The sequence below is a fragment of the Gambusia affinis genome, linkage group LG23 (assembly GCF_019740435.1).
Source record: "Gambusia affinis linkage group LG23, SWU_Gaff_1.0, whole genome shotgun sequence".
Classification (NCBI taxonomy): Eukaryota; Metazoa; Chordata; class Actinopteri; order Cyprinodontiformes; family Poeciliidae; genus Gambusia; species Gambusia affinis.
The window spans coordinates 9,662,425-9,681,885 of NC_057890.1; the positions used below are offsets into that span (position 1 = coordinate 9,662,425).

General features: G+C 38.7%; 1 long non-coding RNA gene across 1 annotated transcript in view; it reads left to right on the forward strand.

Annotated features, from left to right (window-relative positions):
• LOC122826345 overlaps positions 1 to 15,174 on the forward strand; it is a 70,770-nt gene extending 55,596 nt beyond the window's left edge. Inside the window, exon 4 of the long non-coding RNA XR_006369769.1 lies at positions 15,053 to 15,174. This is a non-coding gene — a long non-coding RNA (uncharacterized LOC122826345). The remainder of the gene's footprint in view (positions 1 to 15,052) is intronic.
• Positions 15,175 to 19,461: the final 4,287 nt, after the last annotated feature.

Genomic DNA, 19,461 nt, shown 5'->3' on the forward strand with positions numbered 1-19,461 from the left:
TGGCAAAGTACCTCCTCAAAAGGCTTTAGAAACCTTGATAGAGTAAATGACACCATAAAATACCAGTACATTTTAAATTAAATGTTGGTGGAATCTACTGATAAATGTGGAGCATTCGGTCTACAATAGGAAAAGGGGAATCATTGGGTATTTAAGCAGGATAATGGTCTAAAAGAAATGGTTTGCAAGAAACCAACTATTGCCTATTGCCAACTGAATCCCAAGATCTAAATGAAGTAGAAATCAAAGCTATGTTTACAGAGCAATATTTAACACTGTGGAAAGGTATTGGATATGGGTCTCGAGTTGATATTTATCACAACTGCTTATTAAACTTTGGAAGAAAAAAAAAGTTTATAATGAATTTTTTAAATGTTTTTTTAGATCCCTTTTTTCTCCAAACAGGCTTTGCTTTGGGAAACGTTTAAACTTTCATAAAGTCATGTTGTTTGGAGCTTGCTCTTGGTCTTACTGATGAATCATCCAAACACTAAGTAAGTTATTATTATTATTAATACTACATAGATATATAGTTTTAATATGATTGAAAATGGCTCATGATACAAGCCGTCCAATATGTGAAGCTGTTTTCTACTTAACACAATATAAGGGTGAAAACATGAAATTTGCCATTAGTTCAAGTTAAGCCTTTGATGGTGTCGAACAGAAATTTTTATTGGCTAAATTTTAAGCATCCCCTTGTTGCATCCAGAGAAATTCACCTGTTTTAGGACCTCTTTGATATCAGGGGCCTTTCTTTCTAGAGCTCTGCTCATTTGCTCAAAGGGCCTATTATGTTGTCAACTCGAACCGGGGTGCCCTGATCTTCACTTATCTAGCCGACAGGCTGGCAGCTAAAAGCTCTCTTTGCTTACAGCAAGCCAGAACACACAGAACCTGCAGTCAGAACTCTGAGTGCTCATCATGGACTGACAGCAGGCAGTCCCCCAAGCCTTACCGTAGTTGGTCGTGACTGATTTCTCTAAAGGCAGGCTGAGCCATGGGAGGCTAAGTGTTCGGTTTTGGCTCGCCCGTTTTGATTTGCTCTGCAAGTACGGTGCTTTGACATCTTTTTGTCTTTCAAATGGCAGTGTTGTTGTATTCACACGGTTAGGCACTGTGAGGAACAGAGAGAGCCAGAGGAACCTATAGAGGGGTTAATATTAATATGTCCTTTTTTATCTGGCTTTTGACCTGTAAAGTACTTACTGTGCTTTCTGTCCACATACATTGGACAGAAACATTAGTGGGGTAGAAATATATTTTTCTGTTGTAATAGAAGTTTGTAAAGTGAATCTTCATTCACTTTACAAATGGATCAGTATCCTGAGTCATATCTATGCAATAAAATTTTATCCAATTCCTATTTGCAAAGACAGCTCAGTTTGTCAAATTGGATGTACAATGTGAGATTCTAATTTGAATTCAGGTTTTGACTTTGTGGAGGGTCATTGTAACACGCAAAATATACTTTGACTTTAATCATCCTCTGTTATGCGTGAAAGTGTTCACAAGGGACATTTACCTATTGGAGAATTTGGATTTAATGTTTTAAATGATAAACATGGAATAAGCAGTGCTTTCCCAAACATCATAAAATGGATCTCTATTTAGACACTAGGATAACATAGCCACAATAAAATAAAAAGAGATATGCAGATGTAAATAAGCTGGGAAAGACCAGGTTGCACTTACTGGATAATAACAGCAATATGCTGATTATTGATGTTTTTCTCTACAATATGTTATGCTTTATATTGCAAAATAAGGAAACCAGAAATGATTCATGTTGAGTATGCAAACGTGCATCAGAATATTTTATTTGCTTAAATATTTAGACATCTTTGTTAAATTTTTAGTGCGTTATAATTTTTATGTTTGACCCGGTCTCAATTATTTTGCAGCTGTTAGTGGGTTACTTTTCCAGGATCATCTTATATTTAGCTTCGTCAATCTGCCCATCAAATCAGCTTCTTTCCCTTAGTGATGAAATTTTAAAGTTCCTTTCCACTTTAAAATTTGGCACTCAAATTCCCTCCCCCAATTTTTTTTTACTGAAGTCTGTGGTTGTAAAGTGACAAAATGTGATGGGGTTCAAGAGATGCGAAGCCTTTTTCAAAGCACTATAAAGGCAGAGCTGCAGGACACACAAGGTTTCTTGCTGGTTTGGCAGAGGGTGGACAGAAGGACAGGCTGATTTATGTGGCTCATATTCCTCCAATAGAAATCTCATTAATTTAGTATTTTCTGCTGGCAGATGAGCTCTTTTGTTGAAGAATACACTGTTCATTGCTATTTTATGCACTTTATTTACCCTGCTGCCAGTTTGAGCAATAGGAGAGTGTTTACAGTGACTTTCTGCCAATAAAAGAGAACACATCCAGGCTTACAGTAAGAATAGCTCATACTGGAGACCCTTTATGGCATGTATACACCGCAGAACAGTTTCCAAGGCGACGTTATCACCCATTATCCATCAGTGGAAGCAACAAAATCCAGCCACTGCTATCTGTTCGTGTTGTTTTCTGAGAGACGAAGGTGACTGACAGTGTAGGTGGAAGGGAGTAGTTATTGATCAACACAAGCCCAAGCCTGTCTCCTTATTCGTTCTCTGATGGCAATCCCAGAGTGCTTCCATGGTGCACAGCAGTGGTGCTATTGTGGCTCATGGAAACTCTCAGTAAGACTTAAAAGAGCATGCAGCACTAAGGAAAGGAGAGCCAATTCACTCTTCAGGGAGTAAGGAGATGGCAACAGGTGAAGGTCAAAGATCATGGGGTGTGATTACAGTTATCTAGGACTAAGATTCAATGGAATAAAGAAAGCGCCAACCTCTCTGAGGGCCATCTGTCGGCTAAGGTGAGAGCGCAGGTGTGCTATTTCTTTTAATCCTCTCAGTGGTGAATGAGAGGTGATAGAAAAACTACCTTTTGGTAATAATTACTAGTTGGAGAATATTATCAATTATTAGCATGCCCCCAGTTTTTCAGCCTTACAAAGCTGTTGCGCATCCTTAGTCAGAGTCTGACTTTAATCCTCCTTGTTTTCTGTAACAGTCCTTGAGCTGTTTCTTTCAGACTGGTTATTCACCAAAGTAATATCTACAACTTTTGTTTGCTTTTGCTTTACATGGCATCCATTTTATATACATTTTTCTGCCTCCTGTTTGCATTTGTGACACTAAATGACACTAAATTGTGTCATTTAGTGTCACAAATCCTGACACTAAATGACAGTCTTTATCACTGCTTATTCTAAACTGCCAGTTTTGTCTTTCTTGTTGATGAGGAAAAAGTCCAACAGCCATTTTTCATCTAACTGGCCAACATCGTTTAGCAATGTGTGGGGGAGGGGCAATACTGGATTATTACTAACTTTTTAAGATCTTTATATTTCTTAATACCAGGAGCCAGACCATACCTTGATAGACGACTTGTGCTTTCACTGTCTCCAAGGAGACTGGTTTTTAATTATGTAACAAAAATATTATAAGTTTGGCTTACAAGATCAGAGGTTTAGCTAGCAATATTTCATCAAATATTATACATTAAAAGCAATACAAGTCATGCTACCAAACCTCACAAGGGGGCACAATCTGCACTTTACCCTCGAGTATTAGGCAAAGTCACCTGCTAAGTCTAAGTCAAAAAGGCATTTCATATCTAAATATAATAGGTTGTTCTTTTTTTCGGCCAGTGAACATCCCAACTGTGCAAACCTTGGATTTATTTGGTACTTTATGCTCTTCTGCCTTTAAACATCTTAGCTGATACTAGACCACTGGCTGTTGTATGTCTGTGGAAAAATTCAATATTAAGTGTGCGAAGCTCAAAGCGTAAGTATGATCGAGCGTTACCATGTCCAAGAAAATTAGTTTTACATGAGAAGAGATGCACCATAAATGTTCACCTACTGACTTTTTGTTTGTGTTCATGTCGCCGTCATTCATGAATGCATGTGAAGTATGAATATACGTGAAGACTGGGGCAATAGCTTCCACCCGCTGAGTCATCCAATACAGTGATGCCTTACTGAAAGGTTTTTAATGAATTCTGGTTTAGCCATGTGAAATGATAGGAAGATTGGAGTAGAAGATAAGCATGATGCAGCCACCTCTTAGTGGCACCTCCATAAAGTTTTCTAAGGGGTTCCAAGATGAAGGGCCATTGAAGAATTTCAGGAATATTATCATATATTCAGGGGATGTCATGGGAAAATACAGATATTTAAGTGGCATACAAAGAAGGGGACAAAACCACTTATTCAGAAATAAATTAAAAATGTGTGCATCTTATTAAACTGACCCTTGCATATTATTGCTGTACAGCAGTGATTAAAAAATTCATTTAAGATTGTTTGACTAGAAGGAGCATTGAGGTGGCAAGCAAATGCACTGGCCAATTTTTTCTTTGTTCATTTATGTTCTCTAATAAACCTCTGAGGCCTTTACAGAACAGCTGGATTTATATCCAGTTTAAATTCCACACCATTTACTAATTAGGTGACTTCTAAAAGTAATTTCTCTGGACTTTTTTGGGGGGGGGAGTGGCGGGTGGGGGGAGTGTAAAAGTAAAGGGGTCTGAATTCAAATGCACGCTCCACTTTTATAGTTTCTATTTGTGTGAAAATCATTTCCTTTTCACTTCATAATTATGCACTACCTTGTTATGGTAAACACCAATGGAATAGGAATTTTTTCTAGGTACTGGGTAATAATTCAGTCTTAAATTTCCCCACCACCTCTCCACTCTTCTCCAGCGCTCAAAGTAAGAGTAGTGCAACCCGTACAAAGATGGCCTTCCTCTGTTAGGAGAGATATATGAGATGGAAGGTACAAAGCCAAGGCTGTTAATAAAGATCATCTATTTTTGTCAAAGCTGGCCAGAGGAAAATTTGCAGCAGTATCAGTGGACAGCCTTTTTTTTTTTTCTTCCTCCTCTTCTTTATCTCACCCAACATCCATCTCATCCTCTTTCTATCTCCCTCTCCATCAGAGTAACAGCATTAAACATGAAGAGAAAAAGGGACGTCACCTGAACCGGCATTGATATCTCCTCAGTCACTGTCTCTTTCTGAAGGCTGACCTCTTCGCTGTATATTTTGGAGCTATCAAGTGCTGCCGAAAGTGACACTTATCACGAGGGAATGGGAAAGGCAACCAGAATTCCCATCCATTTCCTGATTCTGCCCCAATTGGAGTTTGTAGGTGTGATTGAATTCTTCTCCTACTCTCTCTCTCTCTTTTTTTTTTTCTTTTTTTTTGTATTTAAGCCCACAGCGGGGGAGAAACTTAGTCCTCTATCCAAAGACGCGCCAAACACTTCTCTAACTAGGATATTGCTTTCTCACGTCCCGGATGGAGGTTCATTGCCCTTACCCTGTTATATGAAGAAAAATGTTGCAGCAGTGGCGCGGCTTAATCCAAACTTCAAATAATGCCCCGCTGTTCTTGATGGCTTCTGAATCACTCCCTGTAAATGTAGAGCATTCTGCACTGAGGATACAGAAGGGTAAATATGATAAGAGAATGCATAAACACATCAGTCATACTGGTGCTGTGGGGGTTGCTGATACGCTCCTGTAGGTGGGATTGTCATGCCTCGGGATGATGGTGCGACTCCTTTCCAGGAGAGCATGAAATGGGATTACAAGCACATCAGCAAGCATGCAGACCGCAACCTTTTACAGTATGCCGGGCAGCTGCTTGTCAAAATTATATGCTTCCTGGCGTTTATCTTTTTGTAGAATTTATTGGGTTTGATGAAGCTTGCTTACTTTGACAAATAAGACTCTCTTCCCCCCTCTTCCAATGTGCTTCGCTGCCAGAACAACATTAGAATAAGAGAACAGTGTGGGATCTGACGAGCATTTGTGATCAGTTTCTGGGATATTCTTATCCATATTGATATGCATGAAAATGTATATCAAATTGCCATTTGTGTAGAGATATTGCTTCTTGCACAAAACGCAATGCAAAAAGCAATTTTTAAATATTATTATGGCAAAATGCTGTTAAATATGTGAAAGAGTTATTGCCTATCCTAATCATTAAGTAAATTAAATTTGCTTGAAAAACTGAGTTTATTTTCACTAGTCAGGGTCAGTTGGGGGAAGTATTCTTCCAGCATTTTATGAAAGTCCCAGTATTGTGGAAATAATGTAAGGGGGGACAAAACATATTTGGTAAATAGGACCAATATAAACAGAGATGTCAGTGAACTTTCTACCTCTATACCTGTTTTACTGTATAAAATTTGAGCTGATGCTGCTTATTTCAGGTGACACCAATAAAACCGATCACTTCATCATAAGAGTGTCACATACCATCTTATCAATACACAACAGAGTCCAAAGCAGCTCAAATGGAGCTTGTCACATGTGTTAAAGTGGTTCTTAACCATAACTGACAGCTTTCCTGCCCGCAGCTCAACCATTTATATCGACGCATGAGCGAGACCTCTGCAGACAGGTTGCAGCGGGGGAGCAGCGGTGCTGTGAAAGTAAATGTTCCCCCCCTCTAAACGGAATACGATTGGACCTCGGCTCCTCTCCTGCACGGCAATATAACTGGCTGCTGTATTTTCTCCTCTGATGCTTCGTTACCCGCCGTTTTTGTCATCCAGCTCCCATCATGCCACATACTTCTCGCAGCTGCAGCTTTGGGCAACAAACACCTTGTCACCAGCAGGAGCAAGGCGATATGCCTACGAGTTAAGAGCACACGCGTCGTCTTGCACGTAGACGCGCGAGTGCGTTTCTTCTTTTTTTACGCTTGTCAGATCACATAACCATACAGTACCAACTGTGCTGTGTACAGACTTCCCCACCGCCTCACCATCTGACCACTTCCTGTCTGTAAATTGCACAAAATCCAATCGGCGCACAGTTTGTAGTGTGAAATGAAAGGCAGCAGACACCCTCTAATATGATCTGTCACAGTCTGTTGGAGGGGAGAAACAGAGTGGGGGAGTATAGAGGGAGCTCACCTTGATAAACACAAGAGCCTTCGCTGTTTATACACGATTTTAAAGATGAACACACACTACAAAGATGTATCTCCTCCCACCGCCCACATCTTTTTCAAAGGACCCCATCTCCTTTCGTCTCCTCAGTGTGCTCCACTCCAACTCTTTTTCTTTTTTTTTTTCCTCTGTCGGTGTCTCTATTCACGTTTTTCTTTTTTCCAAGCCTGTTTTTAGATGAGCTTGTTTATGGCAAGTCTTTTTAAGATTTAATGTCTGGAGATGATTTTTAAAGCAAATCTCCCAACGGTCAATACGTCATAGTACCAAAGACGTTTCGTATATCTGTGACATAATTTTTTTCCCCAAAAAATGAAGGGAAATTTTTCACTTGGTTGTATCAACTGTTATTTGGCAATTTTGACAGTTAGATTTCAGTAAATTGCTGACTGGGAACATTTTTTTTTTGTTGTAAAGACAGCTGAAATATATTTTGGAATTTGACGAAAAAGTGACTTTATTTGACAACCATATCTACATTATGAATATCAATAAAACCATTTCTCCTGGTCAAAAATACTACTAAAACTGGTCATGGACATCCATGTCCACATAATGCCAGGAATGATCTGAAATCATTTTTTTTTTTGTAAAGTCTAATAGCTAGCTGCAACATACATGGAAAAATAGCAGTAAATCTGAGCAACATCTGCAAACAGTAATGGATGTCAAAGCTACTTTTCTTGACCGCATACGGTTAATTTTTGCTTAAACAAATGTATTTGAAGATTGTGAGCCAAAAGGAGTTGGACTATCACCACAGCTATTCAAGTGAAACATTTGAATGCAAAGCATATTGCAGCAAGCACAGACATGCCCAGTGATAATGTCAGTTTTCAAAGTCCATATTTCTAAAGTAGTGTTTTGCTAAATAAGTTGTATGAATGTGTTCCTGAAATACTAAATGTGAATAACACTTTGCACCGATCTGATGGTTAAATAACGCAAACTGATTAAGAACCACAAGTATTTTTGAGTACATATGTCAATTTATTCAATAGTTTAGCAGCAAAAACTGTTTAAATTGAAAATACTTATTTTGCCAGTATGCAGTTTGATTAAAATGCAATTAATTTTGATTTATTACCGACCCTTCAATTGTTAAAATAAATTTTATCAAGTTTCATCACTAATTAGATGAGTGGGTTATCCGATTAAATGTCAACTCAGGTTGCCATATATTTCCACATCTTGGCTTCTCATGTAATTTTCATAGAAGCCAAAGTGGATTGCCTGCTAATTTAAACATGGGACTGCTGTCTATTCCTAAAAGGTAGAGGACTGGTGGAACTGGGTAGACATGTCTGGAAACAAGCCCATCTGTCTCCTGCTGAAACAGTATACTGAAAATGTTTATTTCCATCTCCCCCAGTCACCGTCTATGCTCTGAGCTCTCTTTGAAGCTGTTTCCATACTACCATATTTGTACAGAGTCTAAGTTCTGAGTATCATTTATGCATCAGAGAAAGTACGATTTGATCAAAGACGTGATGAATTTGCCTCACATGCATACTTCTCATAGAGTGAACACATACTTAATACGAACACATGCAGGCCTTTGCTGTGGCATGAATGCACAAGCAGCAAAGTTACAATATTGATGATCTACAACCCATATGTTGCTTCATTGATTCTCCATTGTTTGAATTCCCAGGATTATTTCAGCGCAGCATGGCTGTTTTGATGTACACAATTAATCTGCACTTTTTAATAAACCAGAGTCATTAAAACACACAGCACAACAATTTATAATTAAAACCAACCAAAAGCAAGGGTTGAAAGTTTCATTAATATTGGTGCCACACGTTGTTCCCTGACCTAATCATAGCTGTTGTATATATACTGCATATATACAATAATGTGAATAGAGAACAGCTATTATTAATATCCAATTAAAAAGAGTTGAAATTGTTCCAAAGACATTTTGACATCTTTTCACTGAAGTTGCACCAAGTCACAATGGCACTTTCTTAGAGAAAGGAGTCTAATTCACATTTCACAATTTCTTCATACATCAGTTTGGAAACATACAGTTTATTTCAGCATAATCCGAACATAAAGTCAGAGTGAGGTATACAAAGTCCAATCATCTTAAAGGTACAGAAAAAGAAGAAATAAATAGTTAATCACAGAAATAGCTCCTTAAATGACTGTGCAGTGAAGAGACTAAGCTAAACAAAGAGTTGGCTAGAGGGTACCAAAAGGTAATCAACAAATGTTCACAACTCGTCAGTGAACTAGTAATACTAGTTTTGATGAGAAAGAAAATTATAGTACATTTAATTAATAACTTTAATGGCTCTCCCAGGACTCCGGCTCTCTATACCTGGATTTGAAGATACCTGTTCTAATCCTGTGGAAACTCCAGTAGCACTTTTTCTTTTTTTCTGTTTTTTTGACAAGTCCTGTTTTGTCCAATATTAATGCACATATTTTCATTTGGCTTCATCTATCAAACTTGTGGCCTTAAATACTCAGTTTCATTGTGTGTTTTCTCAAAGCTTCACATTGATAATGTTGGTGAGCTAACAAATCTCAGTCCCATCCATAATTGGCTCTTGCTTAATGAAACCTTTCCACGTGAAGTCAATAAGCACAGTGGTATTCCAGACTGCTGATGTGCTCCACAAGCCCCTAATTGTTAAAGCACCAATCTTTAGTCAATATTTGCCCAACGTACAGTGTCACCGACATAGATCTGTGGCACGATAATGAGGCACAATTGATTAGCTTTGCTCCTCAACTGAGCCCCTCACAAGGAAATTGAAATAACACACCGTCAAACCATATGGACATGATTAATGTTGTATTAGGATTTGATCTAGTGGTATTTACATAATCAGCAGGCAAGAATTGGCTATTTCCATCATTGTGCTGCCTGGCTGTGCTTGCTCTGTGGCTCCTCTCTTGCGTCAACCTGTCACTTTGATTGGACTGTATTGTCTTCAGCCCTTGATTTCTCAAAAGGATTTAATGAAGGGATTGGGGAAATGATAACAAGAGAAGTGAATTTGCATCTCTGTGAAAAAGAGTTGAGGGCTGGTGAAGCGGCTTTATGATTAAGCCTAATTGACATGTTTTTATGCAATCATGACTATAGACGGTACACCCGGAGGAAACCGAGGAAGTTCGTGCTGTGAACAATATGTCCTCAAAACTTCACACAATTTAACTGCTCACATCGTGAGCAATTCTTGAATAATTGAATTTGATAAAATACTTAGCTGAAAAATTTCACTGTCATTTTGTGTTTTGGCATAGCCATTAATGGTTGTATAACAACTTACTCCGAAAGCATGGAAAAAAAAAAATTGTTTCAAACTAGGTCATATATTTCTTGGAGAGTGAAATCTTGAAAATTCAGCTTCTTGAAGTTAGACCAACACATAAAACCAGTGGTAATATTGATCCATAAATATTGTTCTAACCATTTTGTTGCCTACGCAATCAGAACTAAAACTGCTGTGAATGAGACCGTTTACAAAAAAGTAAACTACTAAACATTATTTCCAAACATGTTGGCTGTTAAGAATTCTGCACCCAAGTGTAGCAACAGTAAGTTAAAAGTTTTATAAAAACAAAAAGCCCAACAACAAACATCACTGCAGCCTTGAGTGTTGTGGTGCAGAGCCTATTTGACTATTTGCTAACTGTGGCCTGACTCACCACAGGGAGAGTTATCCAGCACATGGGTTTACAGCTGTTCTATTTTTTTTCCCAAACAACATGTGAATGTGGCCCCATTTGGACTTCCCTTGGGCTGCTAGCTGCTGCTGATAGCTAATAACGGGGTCAAAATACAGTTTTTTTTGTAGTTCTATGAGGGCCACTTGTGTTGTCTAAATCAATGGCGGCTCCAGAATTTTTTTTTCTGCAGGTGCTAAAGGGGAGCAAAGCTTTTTACTGAGGATGCTATGACGGATCTTTTTTTTCCCTATAGTTATCAAGCCACACGCATTAGTATTGTTTTTGGGGGTTTTTTGAGACTGATTTATGTTTATTTGACGCTTAGACGTCAGCACGAAGCCTTGAGCCATTAGCCAGATTACTACCAGATAATATTACATTATTTAGGTTAAAACAGCATTTATGACAGAGGGGATACACAAGTATTGACCCTTTGCAACTCCGACACTTAATCATTCGAAGTGCCATGATGTACATCAGAAGTGAGAATCGGAAGTCTTGAACTGAGGGGCTAAAGTTGTTTTTCCTAGTTGCTTTGTCAGTTTATTCATGGTTTCTACTTGCTGGAGTCAAGCTAATTTGACTGTGAACGTAGCACACCTGGTTGGGGCTCATAGGCGGCGGTATTTACAGAAGCCTGAAACAGCTAGCTTAGAAACCGACCCTTACCTCCTCCCTCCTGACGCGTTGCTGAAATTATTGACTTTGCCTGACTTCACACCACATGATTTATGTCACTATGTCATAAACAGCATCTCCCCTTAAACTGGAGCAGCCTTAAAAATGTACAGAAGACGAGATGCTTATCATTTTTTTTATACATGCTAGACTACGTTATGGCGTGGCATTATTTCCATGGTTACTGATGGTTAGACGCTACCTTCTCCATGATGCGATATTTGATATCTTTCTAAACATACTTACTTATAAAGTATATGAACATTAATCTTACCTTGTATAAAGTGTTCGCTGTAAATCTGTGGTTACACCAAGAGCTGCCAGTCATTATGATTGACTGCTGCTACCATTGCCGCATCTTTCCTCATTAAAATAAAGTGACAAGCTTGCTTTGACCCTTGTCTGTTTGTGCAGCTGACCGTGCAGCATCTTGTGAGCATTTTTACTGCGAAATCAACTAAATAAAAGCCATATTAGACTACCACATGTACGTATTTTGACAGGCTTTATACAGGAGAGTATAGGATTGGTAGAGATTGTGGTAGAGACAGTGACGTCAGGTGCAAAGGGTCATATTGTCATATTTGTTTTTCACTTAATTTTTTAAATTAACATGTGTTTATTTAATTGCCTAATTAACCGTTACAGGGCTTGATTTGACTATCGTTATTATGTTAAAAAAATGTTATGCTTACTACCGGTTACCTTTGTGCTATGATAAACATTGTCAAAATCATCGAAGTCAGTTCATCTAGATAAGGGATGTACGCTTTCTGACAAATTGTGACTGCCAATTGGTCAGCAGCTGACAAATACCCTGGAATGATTGGGGAAAGATTGCTCCACGTCTGCATGGGGGCGGAGCCGGCATCATTTCAATTGTTTCTCGGAAGTGATAATACACATTGACAAAGTTCAAATCCTCTTGTGGGATGTTTTTTTAAATTTTATTTTTTGTCTTTTGATGAAAATGCTGCAACAACTACATATAAGTAATGTTAAATCGGATAAAAAAAATAAAAAAAATCAAATATTTTCTGGGGGTGCTATGACTTTTCCAGGGGGAGCTATAGTACCCCCTAAGTACCCCCTGGCGCCGCCACTAGTCTAAATACGAGCCACATTAGCTAACCTTGCTGTTTATCTGTGCCAGTCGTAACAAACATAGACCAGTTATGTCACTTGTGGAAATTCCCTTTTGAAAATAATATTGAGTTAAGTCCCAGATTTAGCACTAGACAGTTTATCCATAAGACCAGAAAATGGACGTCACATACTTACGTTGGTTTATAAATCACGAAGTGACCAGGCACCAAAATACAGTTTTCATCATATCAAACTTGCAGACCATTTGGAACGTCTGGTATAAGTCTACTCTTCATCCCCAGAATCAGAACTACTCATGGAAAAGTAGCATTTGGTTTTTATACTCCACTAATCTGAAACAAACTTCCAGGAAACTGCACAACCGCTCAAACGCCGACCTTTTTAAGGATAAAAACCCACTTGTTTATTGTTGCTTTTGATAAATAACATCTGGATACTAATTTATTCTGAATTGGATTACAACGTTTCAGTACTTTTCTTTATTATGCCACAATAAAGTATTCTTTCTTACTGTTTCATTCTATTTCTGTCATCTGAAGCACCTGTTGCTGAATGTGCTATCCAAATAAATTTGACTTAACGTTCCAGTTGGAAGACATGTTTTCATTTGGAAACTAAGGAAGAAGAAGACTTGCAGAAACCAAGCTGCTGTGGGTCCAGTGTAAAGTTACACATGGTGTGGTGATTTAAGTAGCCATGTCATCTGCTAGTGTTGGTCTGCTGAGAAATTATCAAGTCCAAGTGACACAAAACACTGACACTATAACCAGTACTGGTTTTAATGACCATTGTATCCAGGGTCATATTCAGGAGGATCTGGGCCCCTGGGCCAGACCCAGCTTTGGTGCTCCACTCATGTACAACACATCAGACTAGTAGTTCACAAAACATAGTCCAAAATCTGTCATTGTCTCTTTTCAACACATCCATAGATCCAGTTTTTGATTTTCCTCTCGACCTCCTGCCTTGAGACTCCAACCTCACTAATTGTCTACCCATGTGATATTTTTTTTTTAATCCAGTAAGTTAGAATTTAACTTATTCAAATTATGATGTAACCATAAAACATAAATATACTTTACAAAATAAACTGGAATTCTATTTTTGGAGTAGCTGTGATAATAAAAAAGTGCAATAACCATTGAGTGTTGGTTTTTACCCAACATGAGTGTGCACATTTTTAATGTTACATTCCAAAAAGACATTCAACCCCCCTCCTCCTCTTTACCTACTTTGTATTTAACAAAAACAAACTTTAGCACATGAAAGTTTGCTAAGCTTTCATGTTTTGAGTTGTAAACTTTCAACTCAAGTTCAACTCAATTTGAACCAGGCTTTAATAAAAGACTGTTTTTTTTCCTCATATTTTTACTCAATAAAATGGTTCTACAGACAGGATGGCATCCGGCATTTGATTAAGATTAAGGGCAAAATCCTGGTTTTGTTTTATTCAGACTTGTGCTTATGCAATTGCATAAGGGGATGAAAAAGTTAAATTTGGAAAGCATATACCCGCCGGATTCTTATTTGCACTTGGTAAGCAGGCCGGCCACTGTAACACTGTGTAATACGAAGTGTAAAGTGAAAGTCTAGTGCCAAGGACACGCCACCATGAGCGCTTCCAAGTGAACATAAGAACATCCAAAATAAGATGGATGGAAAGGCAGACTGCCGGAGTGTGTGTTGTCACTGCAGGTGACAGTGTGCTCTCAAGAGAGACGACCAGCAATCTGGTCGGGTTCTCATGAATTCTGTGCTGCTTATCAAAAATTCAATTCCTACTCTGATTTTTAGGGCTACTGAAGTAGGGTAGTGGTTAGTACTTTTGCCTCGCAAGAAGGAGGTCACTGGTTCAGAGCCAAGCTGTGAAGCCTTTCTCTAAGAAACAAGTAGCTTTGATTTATTCTTATTCACTTCTGCCCAGTAACTCGAGAACAATTTTTAAAGGGTTTCAACTGCTGTCATCTGAATTGCAGACAGAGGAAGGAAAGAGCCATTGTTTTTTAGGTTGGGCTCAAATAATTCTTAAAGTTTCTGCAGTGTTAGAGTGGTTTCACTTTTCCACAGGCCTTATTAAGTGTGTCCGAAGACTTTATATACACCCTAGCTGGCGCCTCAATAGTTGTGTTAAAATTAAACCCAGTTTTTTCCTGTTTGAAAGCAAACCTGAATAACTGGACTTGCATTGTTGGCTAGAAGGAATGTCCCATTCATGCTTTAATGGTAAATGTTTAAAAAAAATAATTACCCAAATGCAATTTGGCCTTCATCTCTGCTTTAAAAAACTTTAACAGTTTATATTATGTTTAATATCTGGAATCTGGTCATATCTGCGTGACAAAGAATAGATTATTTTACGAAGTTTTAGTCTACACATTTTCTAAGATAGAGATATCGACTCGATATGTGACCACTTGTTTCAAACACAGAAAGTGATTGAGTACTCTTACAGTCCCCCAAAAAAGTTCTGCCCAAGAAAAGTGTGAAAGATTTGGGAAAGTTATTAGGGCAAGTTATTCCTGATTCATCAAAAACAAATGGATTTGTTTTTGCCCTAGGATTATCAAACAACTGAAAGAAGAGGGAAAAAAATAATCAAAGCCTGGGGACGCAACACTGCTGATGCCATGGTGATGAGCGATTCATGGACCCGCCCTTCAAGGAAACAGTGACCATAACGTTTCTCAGGTAAGAAACTATAACGCTGTTTTATCAGGGTTTCTTTGTGTGTGCTGTCTTTACAAAATCTCTGCTGACGCCCACCATGCGTGTTGTAAATTAAATCAAATCCATTTTCCTGCAAATGTTATTTGTCAATGTTTGCCAACAATGTTCAGCTGCAGCGCTGTCTTATTTTTCCATAGTGTCTGAGCCAACCGACTTGCCTTCCTGCCGAGACTTACAGAGGCTTTAAGAGACGTTTTAGATAAAAAACAATTTCTGCTAATCTGCTTTGAACATGTTATTGCATATCAAACATAGAAGAGAATAGAACTGCCATCTGCTACAACCAAAGATGTGAAATTTCTAATTTTATCTGGCTACAAAAATTTTCCGTTTTTGCTTTGGCTAGGCTTTGGGTGTGTCTGAGATGGTAAATTATTTTCAAAAGTTCACATATGTGTTCTCACAACTTTTCTTATCTTAAATTGTAGCCTTGGGTCTTGTTAACTCCTGTAAAGTATGCATTAGCACAAACACAAAGATATGCTCGGTACAAGCACAGTTGCTGCATGTCCCCTGCTTGTTCCTGTGCAGAAAGGTCACTGCCATGATTTATGCACCTGCTTTGCTGGAGAGACTGCTACCGTTTGTGCTTTAAGGGGAACCTGACCGACTGAAGGGAGTCGTATGAAAATTAAATTTTGTTGATGAATTGATTTTCAAGGTTGAGCGAAGTACCAAGCGTTGTGACTTTGAGGGTTTAAAAAAAAAATATAAAATTACATTTACTTTCTAGCAGTCTGTAGTATTTACTGAATGTGGCTTGCATCTGTGTAGCTCCTAACGTCTTTGACATGGTGCATATATTCTGAAACATGGCAGCTCAAATTAAAGTGACATAAATGAGTTTTGACTTCCTGATGGCTCGAGATGTACGTAGATATGATTCTAGTTAACGTGTTTCATGTTTTTTTTGTGTGTGTGTGTGGGGGGGGGAGTTATATGCTAGTGTGCATTTACATCACTTTGAATATCTTCTTGGTGCCTAAACCAACAAGGTAAGAATGACATTTACAAAAGAATAGTTTATGGAATTCCCACACGAGTATTCTTTAGTATTATTATTAAACTGAACACTTAAACTAGACAATAAAAGCACATTCCAGCAAATTAAATAAAATATGACTAGTGTTTTACTTACTCTATCCTCCCTGGTGGTCTGGATGATGTTCAGACTCTTTTAGTGTCTCGTTGGATACATCAGCTGCTCTTAAACTTGTCTGCAGGGAAGTCCACTTCCATGCACGTTCTTGCTGACCTACAAAATCATTTCACATGCTCTCCTGCACCTGTAATAGTTGCTCCAACTTCACATATGAATCTATTCTAATCAATTAGAGTAAAATACGCAGCAGGTCAGAGATTTCAGCTAATAAACCAGTAAATGGCAAATAAGATATTCTCACTGGAGGTAAAATAGATGGCACTTGTATGCTCTTGCTTGTTTAACACAACAGCTGTGTTGGATACATTACTGCATTAAATCAAGCCTAATTACCACTCGCTCATTGCCCCCCTGCCCCGAGAGGCCGTAGATGCAAAGAGATGAAGTGCGTCTTGTCTTCGGCGATGCTGTGTTAAGTGCACGGTTCTTGTGAAAGATGCAGTGGACAGATGTTGGTTTCCAAGGTTGCCCGCCTGATCTGGGAAACGTACGCATAAGCCCTCTTTTGTCATTTTTAAGTGTATAGGAATCTGTGTAGAAAATAACCGCTTCCCGTCTCTTTAGAGGGACAGTCGGCCCACTGGCGTCCACTCCTCTGCCCGTATCATCCGTCTCGAGTTGATGAAGCAGGCTTTTTGGGGACAGGTCCACTGGGATTGGGGGAGTAGAGCGATGAAAGGACAGAGACAAAGCAGCATTATTTAGAGAATGTGAGGGCATGTGACAGAGCGAAGGGAGAAGTGTACTGTCAGACATTAAAATAACAAACAACACCTTGTCTGATCAAAGTGCTGTGCCACCAGTCCTCTCCAGCGGGATACACTGAAGGCGTCTGTCAGGTCAATTAACACTACAGCGCTCACATTTTCCTCCTGACTTCCTTCATTAGTGTTTTTGTCTGAAGCTTCCGGGCAGCTTAGCACGTCTGCATTTCGAGTCTCATTTAAAGCAATTTTCTCAAACTTGAAGGAGGTCACAACTTCAGAAGGATTTAGTAGTTTAGTTCGCTCTTAGGTTTGACATTTTATCCCATCATAATCATGAATTTCAAATAAGTTATATTCTTTTGTTTTCCAATAAAATAAAGTTCTGCATATTTGTGTAAGAAAGTCAATATATAAATGTTATTGCTAAGTAATCTAGTTGATCTCTGCCATATAAAATGGAGAGCCTTTTTATGTTGTGTTTAGCTTCAACCATATTCTCCATCTAGCTGTAACCAACTGGCCTATCTCTTTTGAAGATGGAAATTATACATTTTTATCTGTCTGTTGTACCTTCTTCTTTCTGTTTTTAAGAATCTCTTAAATTTATTTTGGCAAAACTTTAATTTCGAAGCTTTAGTTTTCTTTTCATAATTGCCTTCTCCTCGCCGCTGTTCCATGTATGACAGAAGTGTTGGGTGCATAAATAATACATATTCTCTCATCTGAGAAATGGATAGTTTTTCTGGAGCTCCTGTAAGCTGCTTGTCTGCTTCTCTGGTTATTGTTGATGCAGAGAAACATCTCAGCCGGGTCTGCAGTTATTCCATACTCCCTCCATTTTCAGATGCTGAATTGAATAGTGCTCTGTCTAAAGCTCGAGATATTGTTTCATACCCAAACCTTGCTTTAAATTTTTCCAAGGCTTTCCCCCCAACCTGCCAGACGCCTTCACAGTCATGTGCTAATGAACTCCAACAAAATAAAATTGAAAATAGCCTGTCAGGCTTCAGGAATGTTAGACATATTTTTTTTGATTATTGTGAAATTAAAGAACCATAATTTGTGAGCTGTTTTATATTTTAGTACAAGGGTAAACATAAACTTTTAATGGAGTGGAAAATAATCTCTTTCATGAGAAGAAAGATGCCAAATGAATCATTTCTCTATTTATGAAAAATGTGTTTTTAGGTGGTAAATTTACCATATATTAAAATAAAAAATAAACCACATTAATTCCTCTAAGATTCTGCATAAAACATACAAATGTGTGAAAGTTAACCTTTATTTAAAATCATTACTTATACATTCATTTGGTCAAAGCTACAGACAACCTAGACGCCACATACAGCTGTATCATGTTAAATTCCCCCAAAATAAACTAAAGTGTGATTGTAACATTGCTAAATGTGAAAAAGTTAGAGGTCTTAATACCTTAGCAAAGCATTGTAAATGCCACCTGTGTGGCCTTTTCTCATAGATGAGTCAGCTAATTTGTAATGTGAGCAACAGTTGCGTATGGTGAGAATCCCGTTTGCTACCAAAGACTAAAAATTTGAGCTACGGGTCTGGAGAAAATGCTTAAGAAAAGACTCATAATCAAGCACTGGCTAACATGACAAATGAAGAGATTAGCATATTATTAAATAGTACCTAATTGAGGCAAAGGCCTCCATTAACATGTTATCTTATGGTTCTATTAATTCGCTCCCTATGTGAGTTGCTAAGGGACTTTGGCATGTATGCCCTCAAACAGTGTAATTTTGCATATTTTAAATTCCAGGAGTGTGCGGGAAAGACGTCGCTTGTCATGCGATAAGGAAAGAAGCCAAAACAGGCTGAGATATGTGTAATTGAAACACTGATGCCAGGCACTCATTCACAAGCCCGAGTGTCCACCCTCAAACAAATGTATGACCGCAGGTGCTTTCAGGCCTTGGAGGGGAACGTGTCGGAATCCTCCAGCTTGTAGTAGCTACTTTGTGGTGACTCGCAAACACGAAAGAGGCACAAACCCGGCATGAAACGCTGAATAATGCGAGTGTGTTTTTAGAGATTCATGAAAACAGTGCCGCTGAGGTCTGCCTTTAAACCTGTTCCTTGATGTTCCACACCGTGAAAGCAAAGCGAGCAGCTGTTTTGTGAGGGGCCCGGAGATATGGCGGGACAGTTTTGAAGGTGTGATATGAAGGAGGAGTGACGACTCCCTCTCAGGTTTCTTTCGAGCCACCTGCTGGGTCCTGCTGTGAAAGCCCCATCAAAAGCACGCCATGACTGCTTTTCCCATTTGGGCTTTGTGAAATTATGGGCGGCACATGAGGGAGGGGTCCATCCGACGATATTAACAGGCGGCTGGCTTGAGCGAGTGTCACAA